General features: G+C 43.4%; 1 long non-coding RNA gene across 4 annotated transcripts in view; it reads left to right on the forward strand.

Annotated features, from left to right (window-relative positions):
• Positions 1 to 1,639: 1,639 nt before the first annotated feature.
• LOC103693415 (uncharacterized) overlaps positions 1,640 to 21,438 on the forward strand; it is a 28,533-nt gene continuing 8,734 nt past the window's right edge. For 2 of the 4 annotated variants that reach the window (XR_594853.4, XR_005490418.2), the window contains exons 1-3: positions 1,640 to 4,570; positions 5,793 to 5,992; positions 8,215 to 8,301. This is a non-coding gene — a long non-coding RNA (uncharacterized LOC103693415). The remainder of the gene's footprint in view (positions 4,571 to 5,792; positions 5,993 to 8,214; positions 8,302 to 21,438) is intronic. The other 2 variants (XR_010055435.1, XR_010055436.1) reach the window with 2 other exon arrangements.

Raw genomic sequence — 21,438 nt, forward strand, 5'->3', positions numbered from 1 at the left:
GCGTAATTAATGTATCAGAAGTTACTGAGGGCAATCCCTATGGAAACACTGAAGAGACAGCCACCATCTAGATATACCCTTTTGCCTAGAAACCTTAAATGTTAGCAGGTTCCAGGACCACCGGGGCACATGGAGTTAAGAAAGCCAGTGCGTTGTTTTGACTTAGATGGATCATTCCGTGATCTTGGTTTCTCAGCCTCATTCCTCTTGGTTTCTCAGCCATGTGCATCGGAGATCGCCGGCTATGTTGAAAAGAAAGAATCCTGTGTCTGCTCACCTCAGTTCCCTATCCAGAAAAACAAGCAGATGACCACTTATGTTTAAAGTGCCGTTGCAGAAGAGATTGCTTCTTGGTTTGACCTGTTGCAAATCCTCAGTGAGGACTTAGACATTGCCGTCCTTAAATAAGCTGTACTAACTGAGAAGGGAAAAGTGTAGGGGTAGAGCAAACAGACAGACAAAATCCTAAAACACACACACGCACACACACACAAACACACACAGACACACACACAACTGTAAGTTTGGAGGGGGTGTGTGGATGTGGTCTGCAGCAGTTCAAGTATCTGGCCCATGCACAAAGCACGCTGTCTTACACAGTAGCAAGGCAAGAGGGAGTGGAGACACTGGGAGGCAGGGTTTGTATTGCTCCACTCCTCTGCAACCAGGCTCTATAATAGCAGCGCTTGCATCAGAGAAGGGCTAAGCACACATTTTAGCACTTCCATGGTTCTAACTTAATCTCTGGGGCAGGAAGCTTTCCTGCTCCTGGGAGAGCAAGTTGCGTCACTGGAGACATCTGACTCTGGGATCTAGTGTCAATCACTTTGCCTAAGGTCACTACAAATGCTAGGGTGTCTCCTTACAATATAAAGGCTTTGCCTAGCCGCCAATTAAGAGGAAACACACAGCACCATAAATAATCGAGAAGGTGGATTAAAGAAATACCTTTTCCCGAGCAACAGATGAGAGGAATGTGAGACAGGTCTAAAGCCAAGCTTTTTAACCAGTCTGCCCTCACCACCCACAGTGCTACCTAGCCCATGGCTCTTTTCAAAGTTTAGCTTGCCTTTCCCAGTTATTGAGATGTCTCTGTAGGTACAAAGAAGTTTCTCATCCGTGGAATGAGACAGGTTCAGGAAAGAGATGACATTCCAAGAGTAGCTTTCAAGGGACACTTGTCAGGGGTTAGCATGGTGCAGAATAGCTCCTCTCTGAGCAGAATTGTATTTAGGAATTCATTTGTTCGTGACAAGCTGTAGGTCAAATGGTAATGCCAGACTCAAGCACAGCAGACTTAAGAAGAACTCTCACGCAGCCTGCAAGTGCTGAAACATCTGTGATGGACAAGGGACGCCTCGCCTTTTCCTCTAGAGTCATAAATTGGGGTTTTGAGACTGCCCTCCTCCGCGAGAACAACAACAACAAACTGTTGTCTCCAGAATGAGGACCGAATATGTTACTTCACTATGTCATTCACTGGAGTCCAAGAGGCTTAACCGATGATGTCCCTGGCCAAGTGTTTACCAGCAGAAAGTTCTGGATCCTCTCAGTCAGCAGTTGCTCCCAAATAGATATATTTCCAATTGGGGGGTGGGGTGGGGTGTCAGTGGGGGATGGGGGAGGAATGCTGAAGCGGAAAGATAAAGAAATGGATGAACACACATTTTCATACACGAGCTGCCACCCTGGCTTCTATTTGGAGCGCAGTGGTGATATCTGAAGCAGCCAGTGAAAATAAACCCCTTGGACTTGGACCCGCAGCTACCATGGCATATTTTTAAATGGTTACAGAAAGAGTCTGAGCATCCAGTAGGGCAGTGTCCAAGATTCTTGGGCTGCTCCCTGGATGGCACTTGAGGTCCACTAGACAGGTAGACAAGACCTGTCTCACCAAGCTAGGTCAAGAAAAGACAAGGGCAGACAGAAGAGCCCCTTCGGGGATTACCATGCTCTTAAAGAGAAGAATTAACTTCACTACAAACATTTGAGGGCAGACTTTCAGAAAAAAAAAAAAGACTTGTTTTTAAACCGAAGAACTGAGGAAACTTTCCAAACAGAAATAGGAGAGCACAGCATCATCATAAAGTCCAAGGGACTTACCCCGAATTGCACAGTAGAGTTCACGACCATGCCTGGTGTGATTTCACCCTACCCTTAACTCCCACTTACCACTAGAATGTTTGGTGTAAATCCCAGGGAGGATGAAATGGATGGTATAAAGGCAAACTTTTATGAGATTTATGACTTAGTCCAAAATTAGAGAAATTAGAAACTGCATGGAAAAGCCCAACAGGGCTCGGTCACTTAAGTAAACACTTTACAAAATTACACACACCGCCTGGAGGTCTCCGTGCTAACCAAAAAAATCAGCTTCTTTCTGGGTTTGCAAAATTGTTCTTGATGGTGCTGTCTGATGGCTAGGCAGTGAGTTATCTGCAGGAGAGCTGTCATTTTACAGGAAGAAGGAGCTGATGAGGAACAAGAGTGGGGTAGGGACAGAGTAGCAGAGAAGCACACTGACCCCAGGAAAGTGTGTAAAATGTCGTGTGAGATAACAGGGGGTACCTGGAGCACAGGGATCAGAGGGCCGGTGTGTGGTCTGCAGCCACGGCTGTTCTTTTCTCTTCATCCTTCATACCAGATTGTTAATCTCCTCAGAAGGCTGCCCTTTCCCTCCTCATACACCCAACCCAACCTGGAATCACACAGAGCAAGAAAGTTGGGGAGCGACCCGCAAACATATTTACTTCTGAGGCATTTCACCTATCTCTTTGCAAAGTGTAGATGTTTAAAACTCATTTCCAGCCAGTTGAGACTTCGATGATGATGTGTGCTCAAGACGTGTGGGGGTTAATTAGGCAAGTATGAATCACAATGTTACCCCTTTGTATCTTCTAACTTCCTCCAGTGCCTTGAAGTATGTTTTGACAGAGGCAAGCTAAATTACATATGCTTCAGATCATACACATTCAACCAGTGCTATATGCAAAGTAAGTATTTATTGGATTCAAAAATAACTGAACAGGATTCTTAAACCAAATACATAAATGGTTATGTGGTTAGAGTGCTACAATTAAAGCAAGTAAACTGATGTCTCAAATGGTACCCATGCAGACCTGGGTTCTTGTCCCCAGCACCTAAGCAAAAAACTAGGCTGAGCTTAAACTGTGGGTGGATCCTTGAAGCTTTTGGGCCAGACAGTCTAGCTGAATCAATGGGCTTCAGGTTCAATGAGGGACTCAAAGAAAGATGAAAAACATGAGGGAAATACACTTGTGGTCAACCTCAGTCTGCATGTGCAAGTAAATAAGAACAGTAAGAAATATGTATATCACACACACGTGAGCATGCATAAACACACACACACAAATACATACATATACACTCACACACACACCAAAAACAAATATGAGTATTAAAAATGCTTTCAGTAGAATGTTATCAAGTCTCTACCAATGTGAAATGGAGAATAACCCTTGAAAGGCTTCCTAAAGCTGAGACAGCACTTCAATTGGTACAGTTTAGGTGGAGAGTGAGAGTTTCTTCAGGGGAACACTGTTGCACCATCAGGAAAATGCACACACACACACACACACACACACACACACACACACACGCACACACCACATATTGATGGAAGGAGAAGATTATGAATTAAAAGGCAAGTTGATTGCATAATCAAGGCAAATAAGTGTATAAGGGGGTGTGTTTAAATGCACGAAGTCTAGTACAAGATAATCAGGATTCTACTTCTAGCCCTGAGCTGAGTGACCTTGGACAAGTCCTGAGACATTAAACCTCAGGGTCTATGTAAAAATCAGAACACAAACAGGGACCATTCGGTTAGTCCATATGTTAGCAGTGGTTTATAATGAGGTCTGTTTGGACTATATAGGAAAGGTGAGGAGATTGCACACCATAATGCTCTGTGTCGGTGGGGGTGGGGCTTGGGTGGAGTCATATCATCTGCCTTTCCCGAGATGACTCCAGGCAGGTCTGAAGCCCACAACCTCTCATGATAAGCAAAAGATTCATCTGGGAGACTCCCTTTTCTGGTGTTGGCAGCACTATAGAGCTGGGCCTAGATACAAATCGTGTTTGTTATCCCAAGGACACTCCTGGAGAAACAGTTTTTAGTGCGGATTCTCCTGGAGGACCTCCTGCAGGCAAACGGCTGGGATGGTTACCCCTGTTTTATGGAGTGACAGCAGAACCTCCCTTCCTATTTCCAGTGTGTGTGCTTCATGAGGCAGTGAGCCCTGTCTTCCATACCTCGGTTGCAAAACCAAAGGGCACTTGCCATTTGAAAAGGCCTTCAGAGAAAGCGTCCGTGTGGTCTGTGCCCTCTGATGCCAACTGCCAGCACATTGGTGGACTGGCACCTTTCGGTTCCCTTCCCTTTCCAGGATAGCAGCACTTCCTACTGGAAGGGGTGGAGTGAGAACTGATACCAACTTAACGTCTCCCTTCCTGAGAGGCCTGGCAGGATCTCTCCCGCCTTTGTGATTAGAAAGGAAGCATTCACAAAGATGGTTATGCGATCACGGAATGAACCTTGGCTCCAGAGGTGAGTGTTAAAGAGCTCTCCCAAAGTGCAAGTCATGAAAGAATGCTGGCTACTTCTCACAGGATGATTATACCCAGATGCCGTTAAGATTTGGAAGAATTATTTCTGAGCGATCAGTAGATAATTATCATACACACTTTAACTGTTAACGATGCATTGACTTCTTCTATTTTCACTTACTCGATTTAGATAGCTTACAGTCTCTAATTTTGTCAAAATTCTCTGTAGGGGACATCCAGTTTTGAAACTCCCAGTATACTTGCTAAAAATTGGAGATTTATCTTGTGGCTTTATGGTATTAAGATTTCCAACACTCAAAACCTAATATGATGAGGTTTTGAACATAGAGTCAGCTGGGACCCTCAATTTAAGACTTGCCTCTATAAAATTGACTTCTGAGCATGCGCACAGGAACATTGTCTTGACTATTAGTTGGCTCGGGAGGGCCCAGCACACTGGGGACAGCACCATCCCTAGCAGGTGGCCCTGGGCTATGTAAGAAAACTAGCTGAGCATAAGCCAGAGAGCTGGCCAGTGAGCAGCAACACACTTCTGGGATTTCTGCTTCAGTTTCTGTCCTGACTTCCCTCGGAGACATTGTGACCCAGCTGTGGGAGCTGAGAGAAACTCTTTCCTCCCCCGATTTAACTTTATTCACACTGTCATAGCAACAGAAAAGGCCACAAGGACACGCAGGAATCTGAATTTCAAATTCCTCCCATTTGGATGATTTCAACCATATTATATTTCTAAAACAGAATGGATTTCCATGTTCCTGTTATTCATCTTTAATAATTCAGTCTATGAGCAATCTAATTTGATCCCTATACCCATTTCTGAGTTGGTTTTTTTTTAATGGCTCAAATCTCTATGGTTCAAACTGTCCAGGTTCCCTCACAATTCCTGTTTCATTATCATTTTTTGACTGACACATAACAGTCTCATAGATTTGTGGGGGACCCTGTAGCGTCTAAACGCATGTGCTCATTTTGCGATGTCCAAGTTCAAAATAATCATATCACATATTCCAGCATGTGTTGCTTCTTTATGGCAAATGCGTTCTTCATCCCTTCTCCCAGAATTATTGTCATACACACTATATTAGCAACGTCTATAGTCATCCTACTGAACAATTATTGCAAAAAAATATTTTTTAGTCAAAGGCAAAAAAAATCTTCCACACAGCCCAATACATCTTTTGTCTGGTCTATTTGCCTTGCAGGACTTCCTGGATTCCTAGTTTTGCGGGTTATACTTCTGTGGTAGCATTTTACGGGTTGGAGAGATGGCTCGGTGGTTATGAGTGTCGGCTGCTCTTTCAGGATAACTGGGGTTCAACTCACAGTGCACCGTGCAGAGCATCTTGCACTCACTTAACGACTTGGACTCCAGGGGGCTGCTACAGTATTCTGACCTCCACAGGTACCCATACACATGGGACATATACTCATGGGGACACATGCAGATACTTTAAAACATTGAAAAGTCACTTAATGCATCTGTTGATCCCTCTATTTTCATTAATTTTTGTGTCTGCAACTTATTATGTGCCATTTTATCATGAAGCAGGAGTTATCCAATAAATCTTCTGTTAAAGGTAATATCCCGACAGAGTGGGATTTCATATTTTTTGCAATGATACAGGTGATGTGAAGAATCGAGCTTTTCCATAGGGCATTGCCCATCTAATTGTCTTTTTGCAACATTAGTAGCTATCAGTGGTGACTGTCTCATGTGATGAAGTCACCTGGGATATTGGTTCTTTGTTTATAGCAATTCATGTGGCATTTGAGCAAGGGAAAGCCTAAGGATCCTGTCACAGTACCTCTCTGCACACTGCTGCTCATGTTCTACAAATGGTTTCTCTCTGTCTCTGTCTGTCTGTCTGTCTGTCTGTCTGTCTGTCTGTCTCTCTCTCTCTCTCTCTCTGTCTCTATCTTTCTCTGTGTGTGTGTCTGTCTGTCTGTCTGTCTGTCTCTGTGTTTCTCTGTCCGGGGTTGGGGGAGGTGGTGTCACTGGAAAACTTGCAGGACCAGGAACTCCCTACCATCTGGGTTGTAGAGATTAAATTCCTGTCGTCAGACCTAGAGCCAGCACCTCACCCACACAGAAGTTTTCAGCACACACTTGGTTGTGTCTCAAGAATCATAGCCTGGTGTGAGAGAGAGCCAACAGTTTTACACCAATTAAAACAACTGCAGATCCAAGCAGGAGAGAGAAGGGGGGAAATAGAAAGAAAAAGAAAGGGAGGGAGGGAGCAATGGGAGGGAGAGAGGGAGAGGGAGAGAGGGAAAGGGGGAGAGGGAGAGGGAGAGAGGGAAAAGGGGAGAGGGAGAGGGAGAGGGAGAGAGGGAAAGGGGGAGAGGGAGAAAGGGGGAGAGGGAGAGGGAGAGAGGGAAAGGGGGAGAGGGAGAAAGGGGGAGAGGGAGAGGGAGAAAGGGGGAGAGGGAGAGGGAGAGGGAGAGGGAAAGGGGGAGAGGGAGAAAGGGGGAGAGGGAGAGGGAGAGGGAGAGGGAGAGGGAGAGGGAGAGGGAGAGGGAGAGGGAGAGGGAGAGGGAGAGGAAGAGCCAATTCAGTCCCATTCAGCTGCCTTCCCATTCAGTCTGGGTTGGTGGGGAATTTGCGAGTCTAGATTAATAGCAACATTCCTGGAAACCTGGCCCACTGTTGAGCTTTCTTGTGAACTTCATCCACCTGTCATTGAGTCTTGGAGGGGAGCCAGGGCAGGCAGGAAATAATAGGCTGCAGGATACTGGTGTGTGTCAGTGGCCCCGGCCCTCCCATTCCTGAACACAGATGAGCTGGAAGTCTGGGAAACGTCACCACTGCTGTGGGTGAGCTTGGAAGGCTACAGAAAATCTGGCTGGGGGAGGAGCAGCCCCAGAAGGATGCCAGAGGGTTAAACTCATGGTGGTTCCTTCTCTGGGACTTCAAAACCATCTCTGCAGGAAAACAGTCCTGGCTAAGGCTCAGATACATTCATTGTTCCCGCTAAGCTCGTCCTGCACACATAAGACTGAGCCTAATGCGGGATAGAACATCTGAGTTCTTCCAACTCCCCCGTTTCCCCTGGTCTCCTGGCTAGCCACGGATCTGATTATGATGACATCAACTGGCTAGAATTAGATAAAACTTCCCCTCTCCACTCTGGACTCCTGGATTCATATTTTGTTTTTAATTTCCAATGACTTCACTTTGTCCACATAGGTACACCCCTATCTTTTTTTAATTCCTGTCAATGTAATTACTTGTCTTCCCTTAGGAAGCTTTATGCAATATGCCGGGAGAAATGTGTGTTCTCAGAGTTAGATTAAGATGAGCAACAGTGGCCAAGTCACAAGTAGTTTGCTTTGCAAGCGAAGGAGTCTCGGGTCACTCAGGATGGTGTATTGAAACAGCATTTACCGTTCCTGACTCTGATCGTTTGAGGGAAGTTTATAGATCCGTATGTTCCCCCAGCTATTTGACTATAGTGGTTTTCTTATTACACTGTTTCTCATGTTTTCTCACGCAGCCCTCCAACCGGTGACAACCCTTTGGGAGCTCAGTGGTGTGCTGCAGACAATGCTAATCTAGATGGAAGTGGGGGAGGGGTCAGCTTTGAAACAGGAAAGTGTTGTGACTTTCATTTCTTGTTATCCCAGCTTCTAAGCATCTAAGTACCCTGTTTGTATCACTCATCTGAAAACGTGATAGCCTTCTAACCCCTTTGCAATGTACAAGAGCGCCGGGTAAGTACTACCGTTCTTTCACGGTGACTTTGGTATTTTACCTCTCACTTAAGAGCCACGCCAAAGCCACATGCTGCTCTTCTCACAGTAATGAGTTTGAAGCAGATCTAGCTGCTCTCATGAGCTCCAGATGTAAACTCTAAATGAGAAAACTGCCAGTCCAGAGAATGGCAGAACTACCAAGAGTTGTCACAAGAGCGGGGACCGGAGAGGGCCCTACGGTTGGGGTCCTCTAATCTGAAGATGGAAAGCACTTCAGTACAGTAGTGGCTTGATGCATGTGGATATTCAGTTGAAATTAACAACTTAACGGAATTTAGAGCTCTGTTCCTTCGTGGGTGAACCGTATTTCAAGTCGTCAGTCACCTTGTATGGCTATAGTGGCCATTGTATTGATGGTGTGGGGGAGGGTAGCTCTAACATGGCAGAAATCTCTACCGGACAGTTGAGTTACAGAGGAATGAAATGCTCAGCCCTGCAAGGGGGAGACCTGCACTAGGATTGGCTGCAGTGTGGGAAGTGAGTGAAGTCGAAGGCACAGGAGTGAGGAAGTGGCATCCTCTTCCTTCCATCCCGTTGGATGTGCAACTTGAGCACACCGCTTATACCCTCTTTCCGGTTTCTCTTTCTTAAACAATATGGGTACCATGTGATCTTGTTTCCCTATGTAATTCCATGTTAAGGTGGAACGAGACCTTGTATGCAAAAAGGGCTTACTTAGCATGATACTGGTGCACACAGCACACATTCACGAAACGGCTGGGATTGTTCCCAGAGTTCTGGGCATCAAATGCCTGCCACATTGAGGCCTACTGGTAAGCCTGAAGGAAGAGGAAGCCTCAGAGACGATACTATTGAACAAAACAGTCGTCACAGAAACGGGTAAAGACAAAGGAACAGTTGTGGAAAGAAAGTAGCTTTATCGGAAAAGACTCCGACCAGTTCTGCCCAGCAACAGAAAACTGACTAGCCTGTAACCTACATGGGTTTATTTGCTAAGGAAATGATCCTTCTAGCTGTCTGTGCTACATCTCCAATACCTTTTATTCTCACAACTATGTGAGTGGTGACCCCAGGAGCTCCATCTGTATACTTAGAAAGACAAATGGGCTTTGCCTTTTCATTCAGAAGGGGGCCACTTCCACCTGGGTTCCCTCCAATCCTGTTGACCAAAAGGAGTTCCTCACTGCCCTGAGCTGAAAGATTAAGAGGAAGGGGATTTGGAATGAACCTCGTGGAACTGATGGGGGTTGAGCATTCTTACCAACAAAGAGACTGACTGTTTGATACAGCACAAGCTAGGAGTCAGACACACAGAGTCCTGAATGAAACTGGGATTCTGTTACACAAGGACAAAGCATATCCACTGGCAGACACCCACCATAGCACCATCCCCCACACCATGTCTAAGTCAAAGCACTCGTTGAAGACAACTGTTATGGCACTTTGTGGAAGGAGGAGGAGGAGGAGGAGGAGGAGGAGGAGGAGGAAGTGAGGAAGAAGAGGAGGAGGAGGAAGAGGAAGAGGAGGAGGAAGAAGAAGAAAAAGAAGGAGGAAGAGGAAGAGGGGAGAGAGGAGGAGAAGGAGGAAGAGGAGAAGAGGAGGAGGAAGGGGAGGAGGAGGAAAAGGAGGAGAAGAGGAGGAGAAAGAGGACGAGGAAGAGGAAGAGGAGGAAGAAGAGGAGGAGGAGAAATCTAGATCCCTTAGTGGAGAGCTACAAAGCTGAGATAAAAAAAAAGTACTACTCTGTTTAATCTCAAAGTTCACGCAACTGGAACATTTCACACACACACACACACGAAAGCCCCCTCCTTGGAAACAACACAAAATTCAAAGAAAGCGTTGGGTTTGATCAAATGTGTAGCTCATTGATGCTTACATGGACCCCAGCTGTGTGACCCTTTCCCAGAGGTCTCAGTCACAGCAGAGATGAAGTGAGACTGCACACGAGTGCAGAGGAAATGCATCGGGTTGTGTCGTTAGGGTTTAGTTCTATTTCTATGCCACCTTCTCCCCTTGGAGGAAATGACTATCTGCTTTCAAACTGAAAGGAGACAGAAGGAACATGGGGGAGAGAAGGTGGTGTGGGCGGGAGGCTTGCTTTGGTTTGCTTTGGATGTTATAGTTTTCTTTCCTTTTAGAATTTAGGTGGATTTTTCCTTCCAAGGGACAAAACTTCATTATAATTAGAGACAACAAACCCACAGGCTTGTCTAAATAGTGTGAAATCTCTCTCTTTATCTGACTATTGAATTCCATGATTCACACCTCAGAAGACACATCTTTCCAGTTTCCTGGTATATTGTTATCTATTGTCAGGTTTATAAACAATCTGGGGTTCCCACCCTCCATCTTTAACTGCCTGTTGAGCATTACCCTTGAATGTCTCAGAGGCGTTTTAGGATATCCAAAATTTTCATGAACAAAACAAAGTGCAGTGAAGCCTCACGTCTTCTTCTAGTGTGAACCTTCCTCCTAAAGGACACCAACATCCACCCGGTGGCTTAGAACCAAAGACTGGAAGTCGTGGTTGAGTCTTCCTCATTTCTCTCTTCTCCTCCCTCTCTGTCTCCCCTTCCCCACCTCCTCGACTCCCCCTCCTCTTCCTCCTCCTTCGGCTAATCTTTTTTCACACTCAGACAACCCCCAAACCTGTCAATACTACTTCCTAAACCTTGTATACCAAGATTTTCCAATGCAGGACATTTGCTACCACTGTGAACCACCAGACTGTGAACTGGTGGTGTGTGTGTGGGGGGGGGGAGGAAGCTTGTGGTGTGTCTCGGCCCTAGCACATGCCTTTTATCCAAGAGCGTTCTGTTTATTTTACAATGAACAGGTTGTTGTGATGTAGCTCAGCCCTAGCACACACCTATAATCCAGAGAGCTTTTTGTAGACAAGATTAAATAAAGTCAGCAGTAGGTCAAGAGGCAGGACTAGAAACCAGCGGACAGAGAGTGAATATAAGCAAAGAGAAAGAAGGGTCTTTGAGTTGAAGGGTATTTAAGACAGCGTGGGGAAGCAGAGGGGTCTTTTTCCTTCTGGTACATCAGTGGAGGTGGAAGGTCATCTGGCTGCTTTCTCTGCCTCTCTGAGACAGTGGACTTTCACCGTAGTGTCTGAGTCTTTATTTAGTAAAATGAACTATTGGTATTTTATATTAAAAATAACATTTTCCACTATTAAGTGGAGTATTTGCAAAGTGTAGCCAGATAAGGGATATAACAGTCTTATCCAAACCACAGGTGACCCACCTTGGAGGGCTGCCATGTAGTTTCATCGCTGGTACGTTATCTCCATGTAGGTCTCTGGAGGACCCTTAATTCATCACTCTCTAGTTGACTCCATATCACATTATTGTTATAAATTCCATCCCAGCTAAGGAGCCAGAAGTAGATGGCGTAAGTGTTGAAGAGTTAAAAGTAGCCCTCTTCCTTCGAAATGACACCTCAAGAAAATAAAGTATCTTTCTTGTAACATATCCCCCCCCCAAAATCTAACAGATTTTAAGCATAGGCAGTCCTCTGAGAAATGTTCTTTAGGTGTTGGGGAAACGAGGAAGGTGTAGAACGTTCATCTCATTTTTTAATCCAGAAACATCGTTAATGATCATTCTTGGTGCTCATTCAAGCCTTTTATCTTTGCAATATCTGGGACACCTTGCATTGGAGCAAAGTCAGGAGCAACTTGAGGAGTTTAGTGTTACCACCCTCAGAGGTCTATTTATTAGTTCCATTTCTGCTATCATGACCTGAAGAAAACATTTCCATTCTTTAAATTGCCTTATTAGAGGGAACACAGGATTTGAAATCTCAATTTGCCACTTGTCATCCTGTGATTTGTCCCCCCCCCCAATTTACTTGAATCTACTTGATTTTTTTCAGCTGGAGTCTGAGAAAGCTGATGACAGGAGAGTAGAGGATTCAAGAATATAACACGATAGGAATATCGAGCATAGCTCCCAGGATAGAAGAGATAATCAGTTAGCAAAGGTATTGTACTGGCAATAATTGGGCCATCCTGGCCTCTTGCAACACTGTCAGCATCCAGGGAACTTTAAAGTATTTGGGACTCACCCAACCATTCACTAATGAACCAGGAACTCTTAGACAGGAACCCATACTTCTGACTGTGTTGAATGGTGGTTAAGTAGGTGTAGGAATGTCTGGGTCATTCTGAGAGTGTGCTCACGTTCTATCCCAGTAGAATTTTTGGTTCACAGCACAGATACTGAGGTAGTTCAGAGGTGCCTAGAACTCCAGTGCCAGGAGATTCAATTCCCTCTTCTGGATGCCAGGAGGTGTGTGTGTGGGGGGGGGGGGGAGACAATACAACAAGCAAGGAAATTTAAAGTATCAATGTACGCAGTGGATAAATTAAAGCTAAGATATATGCAGGCGAAAGGCAGGGGAGAAGAGACAGGAACTTTAAAATGAAGAGTTAAGGATGTTCTCTGACCAGGTGATAAGGAGCTGGTTGTAGGATGCTGGTGGGAGGAGCTATCTGACAGAGACAGTCTTCTTGTATTTGTAACCTAAGACAAGAGCGGCTAATATATAAGGAATAAATGGTGGGACACGAAGACCCAGAGCAAAGTAAGAAGCCAGGTCATGTCAGGTCATCCTTGAAAACCAAGGAGAGTGGGAGAGTTTGGGTGCATTTGGAGCACACTGTCGTGTTGAGGCAAGGAAGTACAGCGTATGATCAACACCTTCAAAACATCACCCTCGCTGCCATGTGGAGTACAGGCGGTGTGTTAGATGTGGAAAGTGAGAGGGGCTTGAGGGCAGATGCCTGAAGCAACGTGGAAGGAACAGGTTGGTAGGGTGGCTGTGATGGGTTGAGAGAAAAGCAGAATGTAAGAGACACCTGCCTGTCTCTCAACTCGGACAACTGAATGGTGCTATTTCTGGGATGGGGCTTGGGGGAGGCACAGAGGGAAACACAGAGTGATGAGAAGTTCTGTTTGACTGTATTCAGCTTGAGATATTTCTCTGATGATGAAGTAGAGGGTCTCAGTCGGCCAGTGAAGATGTGGTTTTATTCTCAAAGTAGAGATGCAGACTTGGATATCAGTGTGGAGGCACTGGTGATAGATTAGATAGATAGATGATTGATAGATAGATAGATAGATAGATAGATAGATAGATAGATAGATGATAGATAGATAGATAGATGATAGATAGATAGATAGATGATAGATAGATAGATAGATGATTGATAGATAGATAGATGATTGATAGATAGATAGATAGATAGATAGATACATACATACATACATACATACATACATGGATACATGATAGGTAGATGATAGATACATGATAGATAGATAGATAGATAGATCATAGATAGATAGATAGATAGATGATAGATAATTGATAGATAGATAGATGGATACATACATACATACATGGATACATACATACATACATGGATACATGATAGGTAGATGATAGATACATGATAGATAGATAGATAGATCATAGATAGATAGATAGATAGATCATAGATAGATAGATAGATAGATAGATAGATAGATAGATAGATGATACATACATACATACATACATACATGGATATCATGGATAGATAGATAGGTAGGTAGATAGATAGATACATGGATACATGATAGGTAGATGATAGATAGATGATAGATAGATAGATAGATCATAGATAGATAGATAGATAGATCATAGATAGATAAATAGATAGATAGATCATAGATAGATAGATAGATAGATAGATAGATAGATAGATAGATAGATAGATAGATAGATGAAACAAGAGCTTTAACCATGTGTAGAGACCTGCCAAACTTGAGATCAGGCAGAAAAGTAGGTGACAAAAGAGATTAGGAGACAGTCAGTGGAGGGTGTGGAGAGCATAGAAGAGAATTCAACTGGATCTGGTGAGAGAACATGATGAAGACAGAGAAGGTAACATTGCATCACATAACACAGAGGACTTTGACAGCCCTGACTCAGTGGGCGGTGGCAATAAAAGAGCCATTCACAGGACAGTCTTAGGAGTTCTGTTTTGATGTGGAAGAGGACAATAATTAAAGCAGAATGTGCAGGAGTAGGATATTTCTCTTCTGTGTAGAGATGGAAGGCAGTGTACACATCTGTTTGCCTGGAGGAAGGTCCACAAAGGGAAAAAAATAAACTAGGCAGAGAGCTGTGCACATGGGAATTCTGCACTGTCTTCCCAAATTTTCCATAAATCTAAAACTGTTCTAAGAGAACAAGAAGTGGTTAAAACACTATAAGAAAATAAAAGACTTTTTAAAAAAAGAAAGAAAGGGATGAGATAGAAGAAAGGGAATATTCAGGACCAAAAAATTTCGTTGAATGGTTTTATTGTCAAAGTCTTCATGAGATAGATGAAGTTGACCATCTGTGAGCAGTCTCTGTTCGTTAATCAATAGGAAAATAAATTTTAATACACTAAAACCTTATAAATTATGTGCATTTAAATACTTTGATCTTCATGACAGCTGGGAGGGCAGAATTATAACTCCAACTCTATAAGATAAAATTGGCACTGGGCAATGGCTGTCTCATTGAGAACTTGCTATGGATGCCCAAGAGGAACCATAGAGGGCAAAATCTACGTTTTCCACACCATGTCATGTGTTTGGAATGGGTTTGAACACATTGAGTTTTATCTCAGTGACATTGGTACTCAGTTCCCTCTGCTATCGGATGAAATGATTACAAGAGAAATATAACTAGGACCTGTCAGATCCAGATGATTTTTTAAATCCCCTGTGTAGCTTCTTCTGACTAACATGAGAAAGGTTGGGAGCATTTGCCAGGGAGACAAATGTGTGGGCAGTCGAGAGAGATCTGAGAGCTCACCCACACTGTCAGCTCTGTGTTGCTTGGAGGGTCTGTTTACAGCAACATGCTCTGTGTTGGAATCTTCCACATTGCTCCATGAGGTGTTGACAGCATCTTCTTTGCTCTTCTGCATGTGTTCAGTATCTGTGAAGAAAGCTGCATTGATGCCGAGCAGCTCTCTCTCTCTCTCTCTCTCTCTCTCTCTCTCTCTCTCTCTCTCTCTCTCTCTCTCTCTCTCTCTCTCTCTCTCTTCCCAAACAGCCTTATCAGGAACACTTCAAAAAGCTGCCTCCAAATGACAGAGTATTCTTGAGAGTCCGTTCCGAGTGTAGCTATCCAATTGCACTTTTCTTACAGTCATTTGCTTGCTTTCATTTTGCAACAGAGTCTAGTTCCTCTTCAGATCTAGAACGAGCGTCATTCACGCCAGCGTAGTCTCGGGGTACTCTGCCATTCACGATGTTGGGGTGATGCCACTAAGAAAATAGTTGTTTTCCTTAATCCTCAGTTATTGGACTGTATGTACAAGCCAACCCTGCTTCCCTTGGGACCATGCCTGATCTACACTGTGTTTTCCACAGATATGTCATCTGTATTTCCCATGAATCATGCCTCTTGATTGATGTCCTTAAGGAAGCATTTCTATGGATGTGGTTGAGAGTCATAGCTCTGAAATCAGGAGGCCTGAGTTTCCAAATCTGGCTTTCCTACTTACTGGGCCATGAAGTCATTTAAATTAATGTATTTATATTTTAATTTCCTCTTTTATAAAGAGGCGATAAAAGACACCCATACCATGGGCTGTCTAGTTAGTTTTTCTGTTGTTGCAATGAAATACCATGACCAGAAACAAATAAGCAACCTGGGGAGGAAATGGTTTATTTCACTTAAACTTCCATATTCAAAGGAAGTCCATCACCAAAGGGAAGTCAGGCTGGAACTCAAGCAGGGCAGGAACCTGGAGGCAGGATTTGATGCACAGACTATGGAGGGGTGCTGCTTAGTAACTTGCCCCTAATGCTTGCTCAGCCTTCTTTCTTACAGCATGCAGGACCAGCAGCCTAGGAGTGGCACTGCCCACAATGGGCTGGGTCCTCCTACATCAACCACTAATTAAGAAAACGAATTTACCTACAGGCCAATCTTACGGAGGCATTTTCTCAACTGAGAGTTCCTCTTCCCAAATGACTCTAACTTGTGCCAAACTGACATATAAGCTAATAAGCACATGGACTTCTTATAAAACTTAAGTGGGTATAGGTAGAGAATTGTGTGACTCTTGGAATGGTAGCGTCTGGACATAGACTAATCTTGTTCATAAATCACTTAAAAGTGGTTTGGGGGTTCCCATGTGGAGCCTCTAAGATCAGATACATTGCCCACACATGCATAGGCTCCTGCTCTGTGTCTCCCTTATAACATAGCTCCAGATTCACCTTCTACCCACTTGCTTCCTTTTTATTTCATCTGTAAACTTTATTTTTCCTCAGACATCAACAGGAATCAGGATCCAGGGGATCAATCAGGGGATCCAGGAATATTCTATGAGATTCAGTATGAGTTTGTGACAATGTTGGTGACTTAAAGATCAGTATTGGTGAGGCAGAGAGATATCCATTAATCTGGACATTTAGAAATTAGGAAGTCATTAGTAATCTGAGACAAATGGATTATCATACACACAGAATTTAGAGATTTTTTAAAAGGTGCAACTGTCTGTAAATATGTGAGATGATGTTTGTTCTTTAAGTAGAATTAAACAATCCATAATGTACAATTATTTAAAAATAAACATATTTTTCAATACACAATAAAAACATAGTGTCAACTTAGAAACAAACATAGATGTTGAGCAATGTCTGCTTTTTAAAAGATACAGCTAAAACTTAATATCAATAATATATTTCAAACATTTCATAATGAATAGATCAGATAAAATTAATAACTGTAGAAGAAATGCAAAGTGGAGTTTTCATAATGTACACATATTGATTGATTGACTGAGTGGATTGACTGATTGAGAAAACAGAACAAAGTAATCAAAAGAAGTTGACAGCAGATGAGGGGTATCTCTCGAGCAATGGTAGATGTCTATACTATTAGGATTTTTAGGCATTATACATTATTCTTATTCATTATTCTTATTTATACCCTTGATCCATTTACCATTTTTAAGGAAACACTATTTTGGTCAAAGAATAGTTGGCTAACACACATCTAGATACTTAAGGTGCAAGGTCACAACATTCAGAGATGTCATCTAGAGCTATATTGTTGGACAAAGCCAGTCATCAGTCATCACAGAGACTTTACTAAGGCCCACTGCTGATGAAAAGGCTTCCTACTCTAGCTTCATCCTTTTTCTTGTTTCTTGCACTATTGAAAGACCTCAAGAATAAATTTCCAGCACAGTCATCAGCACACCTAGCCCTGCTCTAATGTGATCACAGACAGCAACCCATGTTACTGATAACCCGTGTTATCAGAGGATCCATCAAAAGAGCATCTGCCCTGTGAGCGAAATTACTAACAGTCTCACTGAGCTTAGACTAACATGGGGGTATGTCGATTATGCTAGGATCATGACCCCTCCTCCTTATTAATCATTTATGTAATTTTATTTTATATGTTGTACATATATGCATATATACCATACATGCACATATACGTGCATATCATGTATATGCAAGTGCCTATGGAGGCCAGAAGATGGCACCAAGTCTCCCGAAGCTAGAATTACACTGGGTGTGAACTGAGAATTGAACTCAGGTCCTCTGGGAAAGCAGTAAACAGTCGTGGAGCCATCTGTCCAGATGCTAAATTTTATGTCTCGCCACTTGACTGTAAGTTTGTCTATATCCTACAATGTTTAAAAAAATACTTGGCAAATTATAGCCAATTTTTGTGCATTGTCAACGTATTCCTAAATGTGAGTCCCATTTGAGTTTTGTGGGTGAGCATTGCAGCTTGAAGCAATGTGGCATCTGAGGAGTGGCTCATTTACTTTTTGTTTTGACTGGATATTTTATTTATTTACATTTCAAATATTATCTTCTTTCATGGTTTCCCCTTCAGAAACTGCCTATCCCATCCTCCTTCCCCCCGCTTCTCTAAGGGTGCTCCCCCACCCACCCACACAGTCACTCCTGCCCCCCCGCCCTGGCATTTCCCTACATGGGGGCATCAAGCTTTCACAGGACCAAGGGCTTCTCCTCCTTTTGATGTCCTAAGGCCATCCTCTGCTACACATGTGGCTGGAGTCGTGGGTCCCTCCATGTGTACTCTTTGGTTTGTGGTTTAATACCTGGGAGCTTTGGGGAGGTCTGGTTAGTTGATATTGTTGTTCTTCCTATGGGGTTGCAAACCCCTTCAGGTCCTTCAGTCCTTTCTCTAACTCCTTCATTGGGTACCCCGTGCTCAATTCAATGGTTGTCTGTGAGAATCTTCCTCTGCTCAGTGTGTAGTATTTGTCAGGCTCTGGCAGATCCTCTCAGGAGACAGCTATATCAGGCTTCTGTCAGCAAGCACTTCCTGGAATCCACAATAGTGACTGGGTTTGGTGGCTGTATATGGGATGGATCCCCAGGTAGGGCAGTCTCTAGATGGCCTTTCCTTCAGTCTCTGTTCCACACTTTGTCTCTGTATTTCTTCCTGTGAGTATTTTGTTTCCCCTTCTAAAAAAGACTGAAGCCTCCACACTTTGGTCTTCCTTCTTCCGCTTCAGGTGGTCTGTGGATTGTATCTTGGCTATTCTGAGCTTTTAGGCTAATATCCACTTATCAGTGAGTGCATACCATGAGTGTTTGTTTGTGACTGGTTACCTCACTCAGGATGATACTTTTTAGTTCCATCCATTTGCCTAAGAGTTTAATGAAGTCATTGTTTTTGATAGCTGAGTAGTTCTCCATTGTGTAGATGTACCACATTTTCTGTATCCATTCCTCTGTTAAAGGACACCTGGGTTCTTTCCAGCTTCTGGCTATTATAAATAAAGCAGCTATGAACATAGTGGAGCATGTGTCCTTGTTATGTGTTGGAGCATCATTTGGGTATATTCCCAGGAGTGGTATAGCTGGATTGGATCCTACTACAAAAGCCTATGTTCATCAAAACTGAAAAATCTGGATGAAATGGACAATTTTCTAGACAGATATCAAGGACAAAAGTTAAATCAGGATCAGATAAACCATCTAAACAGCCCCATAACCCCTAAAGAAATAGAGGCAGTCATTAAAAGTCTCCCAACCAAAAAAGCCCAAGACCAGATGGGTTTAGTACAGAATTCTATCAGACCTTCAAAAACAACCTAATACCAATACTCTTCAGACTATTCCACAAAACAGAAACTGAAGGAACACTACCCATTTTGTTCTATGAAGTCACAATTATGCTCATAACTAAAGAATACAAAGACCCAACAAAGAAAGAGACCAATTTTCTTATGAATATCGATGTAAAAATACTCAATAATAGTCTTGCAAACCGAATCCAAGAACACATCAAAATGATCATCCATCATGATCAAGTAAGCTTCATCCCAGGGATGCAAGGATGGTTCAATATACAGAAATCCATCAACGTAATCCACTATATAAACAAAGTCAGAGAAAAACCCACATGATCATCTCATTGGATGATGAGAAAGCATTTGACAAAATTCAACACCCCTTCATAATAAAAGTCTTGAGTGGCTCGTTTTGCCTGCATGTAGTTCCCATGAACGCCAGAAGAGGGTGTCAGACCACCATGTGACAAGAGGTAGAATTGTGAGCCTTCTCGTGGATGCTGGGAAATGAACCTTGATCCTCTGGAAGACCAGACAGTGCTCTTAAAGGCTGAGCCATTTCTCCAGCCCCGAGAGTTTCTCTTATAATATTTTATAAATGTTATAAAAACTTTTATAACATCAAAAGTTTAGCTAATTAATGTTACCACAGTAACTTGTTTTTTTTTTTAACAGCCTTTAACTCTCCCCTTGTGGTTCAGGGCAATTTGATAAGGTGGGGGTCAAAATATTCACTGGAGGTTGACCTAGTTGGATAACTTTCTGTTTCTCTTTTCTAATTCTGAGGAATAGAACTGTTTTCCAACAGCACTTTAACTTGTTGGTTCAAATATAAATAACATTAAACTTCCTAACCATTTCAATCTGTTCCAGATATTAGGTCCTATTTAGAACAAGATTTCCCTTCAGCAGAATAACATTTGGCTCGTCAAATCTAAAGCTCAGGTTTTGGGGGTAGGGTTCATTCAGTGCGTAGTCACCATTTATCTTGAGTGAATCTAGACATTGCTTCTGTTTTCTGGTCTGAAGTGGGGCCAGAAGTTTTCAGAGAAAACAAGGAAGAGCAGGGGCTGAGGAGATGGCCCTGCTGGTCACCCTTCAACAGGGGAAATGGCTTGCACGAAAATGAGAAGTGCTTTGTTTGGGGATGGGAAGATAGCCCTGGCAAGAGAGAGGTCGTGCAAGCATGAGGACCTATGGAAAAGCCTAGAAGGGTTATGTGCATCTGTGATGCCTGTGCTCGGGGACAGAGCAAGGCAAATCCCAAGGGGTCGCTGGCCAGACAATATACATAATTGATGAACTCCATATATAATCATGAGATTCAATGAGAAGTGCCTGTCTAAAACCACAAGATGGAGACGTGACTGAATAAGACAACTGATAACAAACTCTGGTCTTCACAGGCATCCACACAGGTGAGCATGTTCACATGCTCACACACACACACACACACACACACACACACACACACACACACGTGCATATAAGTCACAGGGGGGGAAAAAGCACACTTGGCCACAAAGAAGCTTTTTAGAATACGTAGAATACTGTTTGCACTGGGCTTTTCTATGACCAGCATGTACTGTTTAATTTTAAATGCTTGACACATCCTACCACATCCCCTCAGCTGCAGGTGCGTCTTTAGCTAGTACAACACAAAGGCGTTACAGGTTAAAAGTATGGAGTCACACTTTACAGCTGCAGCTCACCGAGTCAGAAATGAAGCACCCGTTCAGCTGCGCTGCTGTCTAATCAAGGCGAATGCTCCGCCCTCAGACTTCAGAATAATCAGCCCCGTTGTTGTCGCACAAAAGGTTGCTGTTAACCGTCACCAACAGGAAAGTCTATTTCCAGGGTAGCGACAAGTCCGGCTTTGGAAAATCTGGTCCTAATCCCAGACTAACTTCCTCTGTGATAATTGCTAACATAACAGCACAACACAGTGACCTCGTTAATGGAGCCCTGATTTCAGAGATCCATCCTGTACCCAGATGCTTCTCTTC

Source organism: Rattus norvegicus, chromosome 10 (assembly GCF_036323735.1).
Source record: "Rattus norvegicus strain BN/NHsdMcwi chromosome 10, GRCr8, whole genome shotgun sequence".
NCBI lineage: Eukaryota > Metazoa > Chordata > Mammalia > Rodentia > Muridae > Rattus > Rattus norvegicus.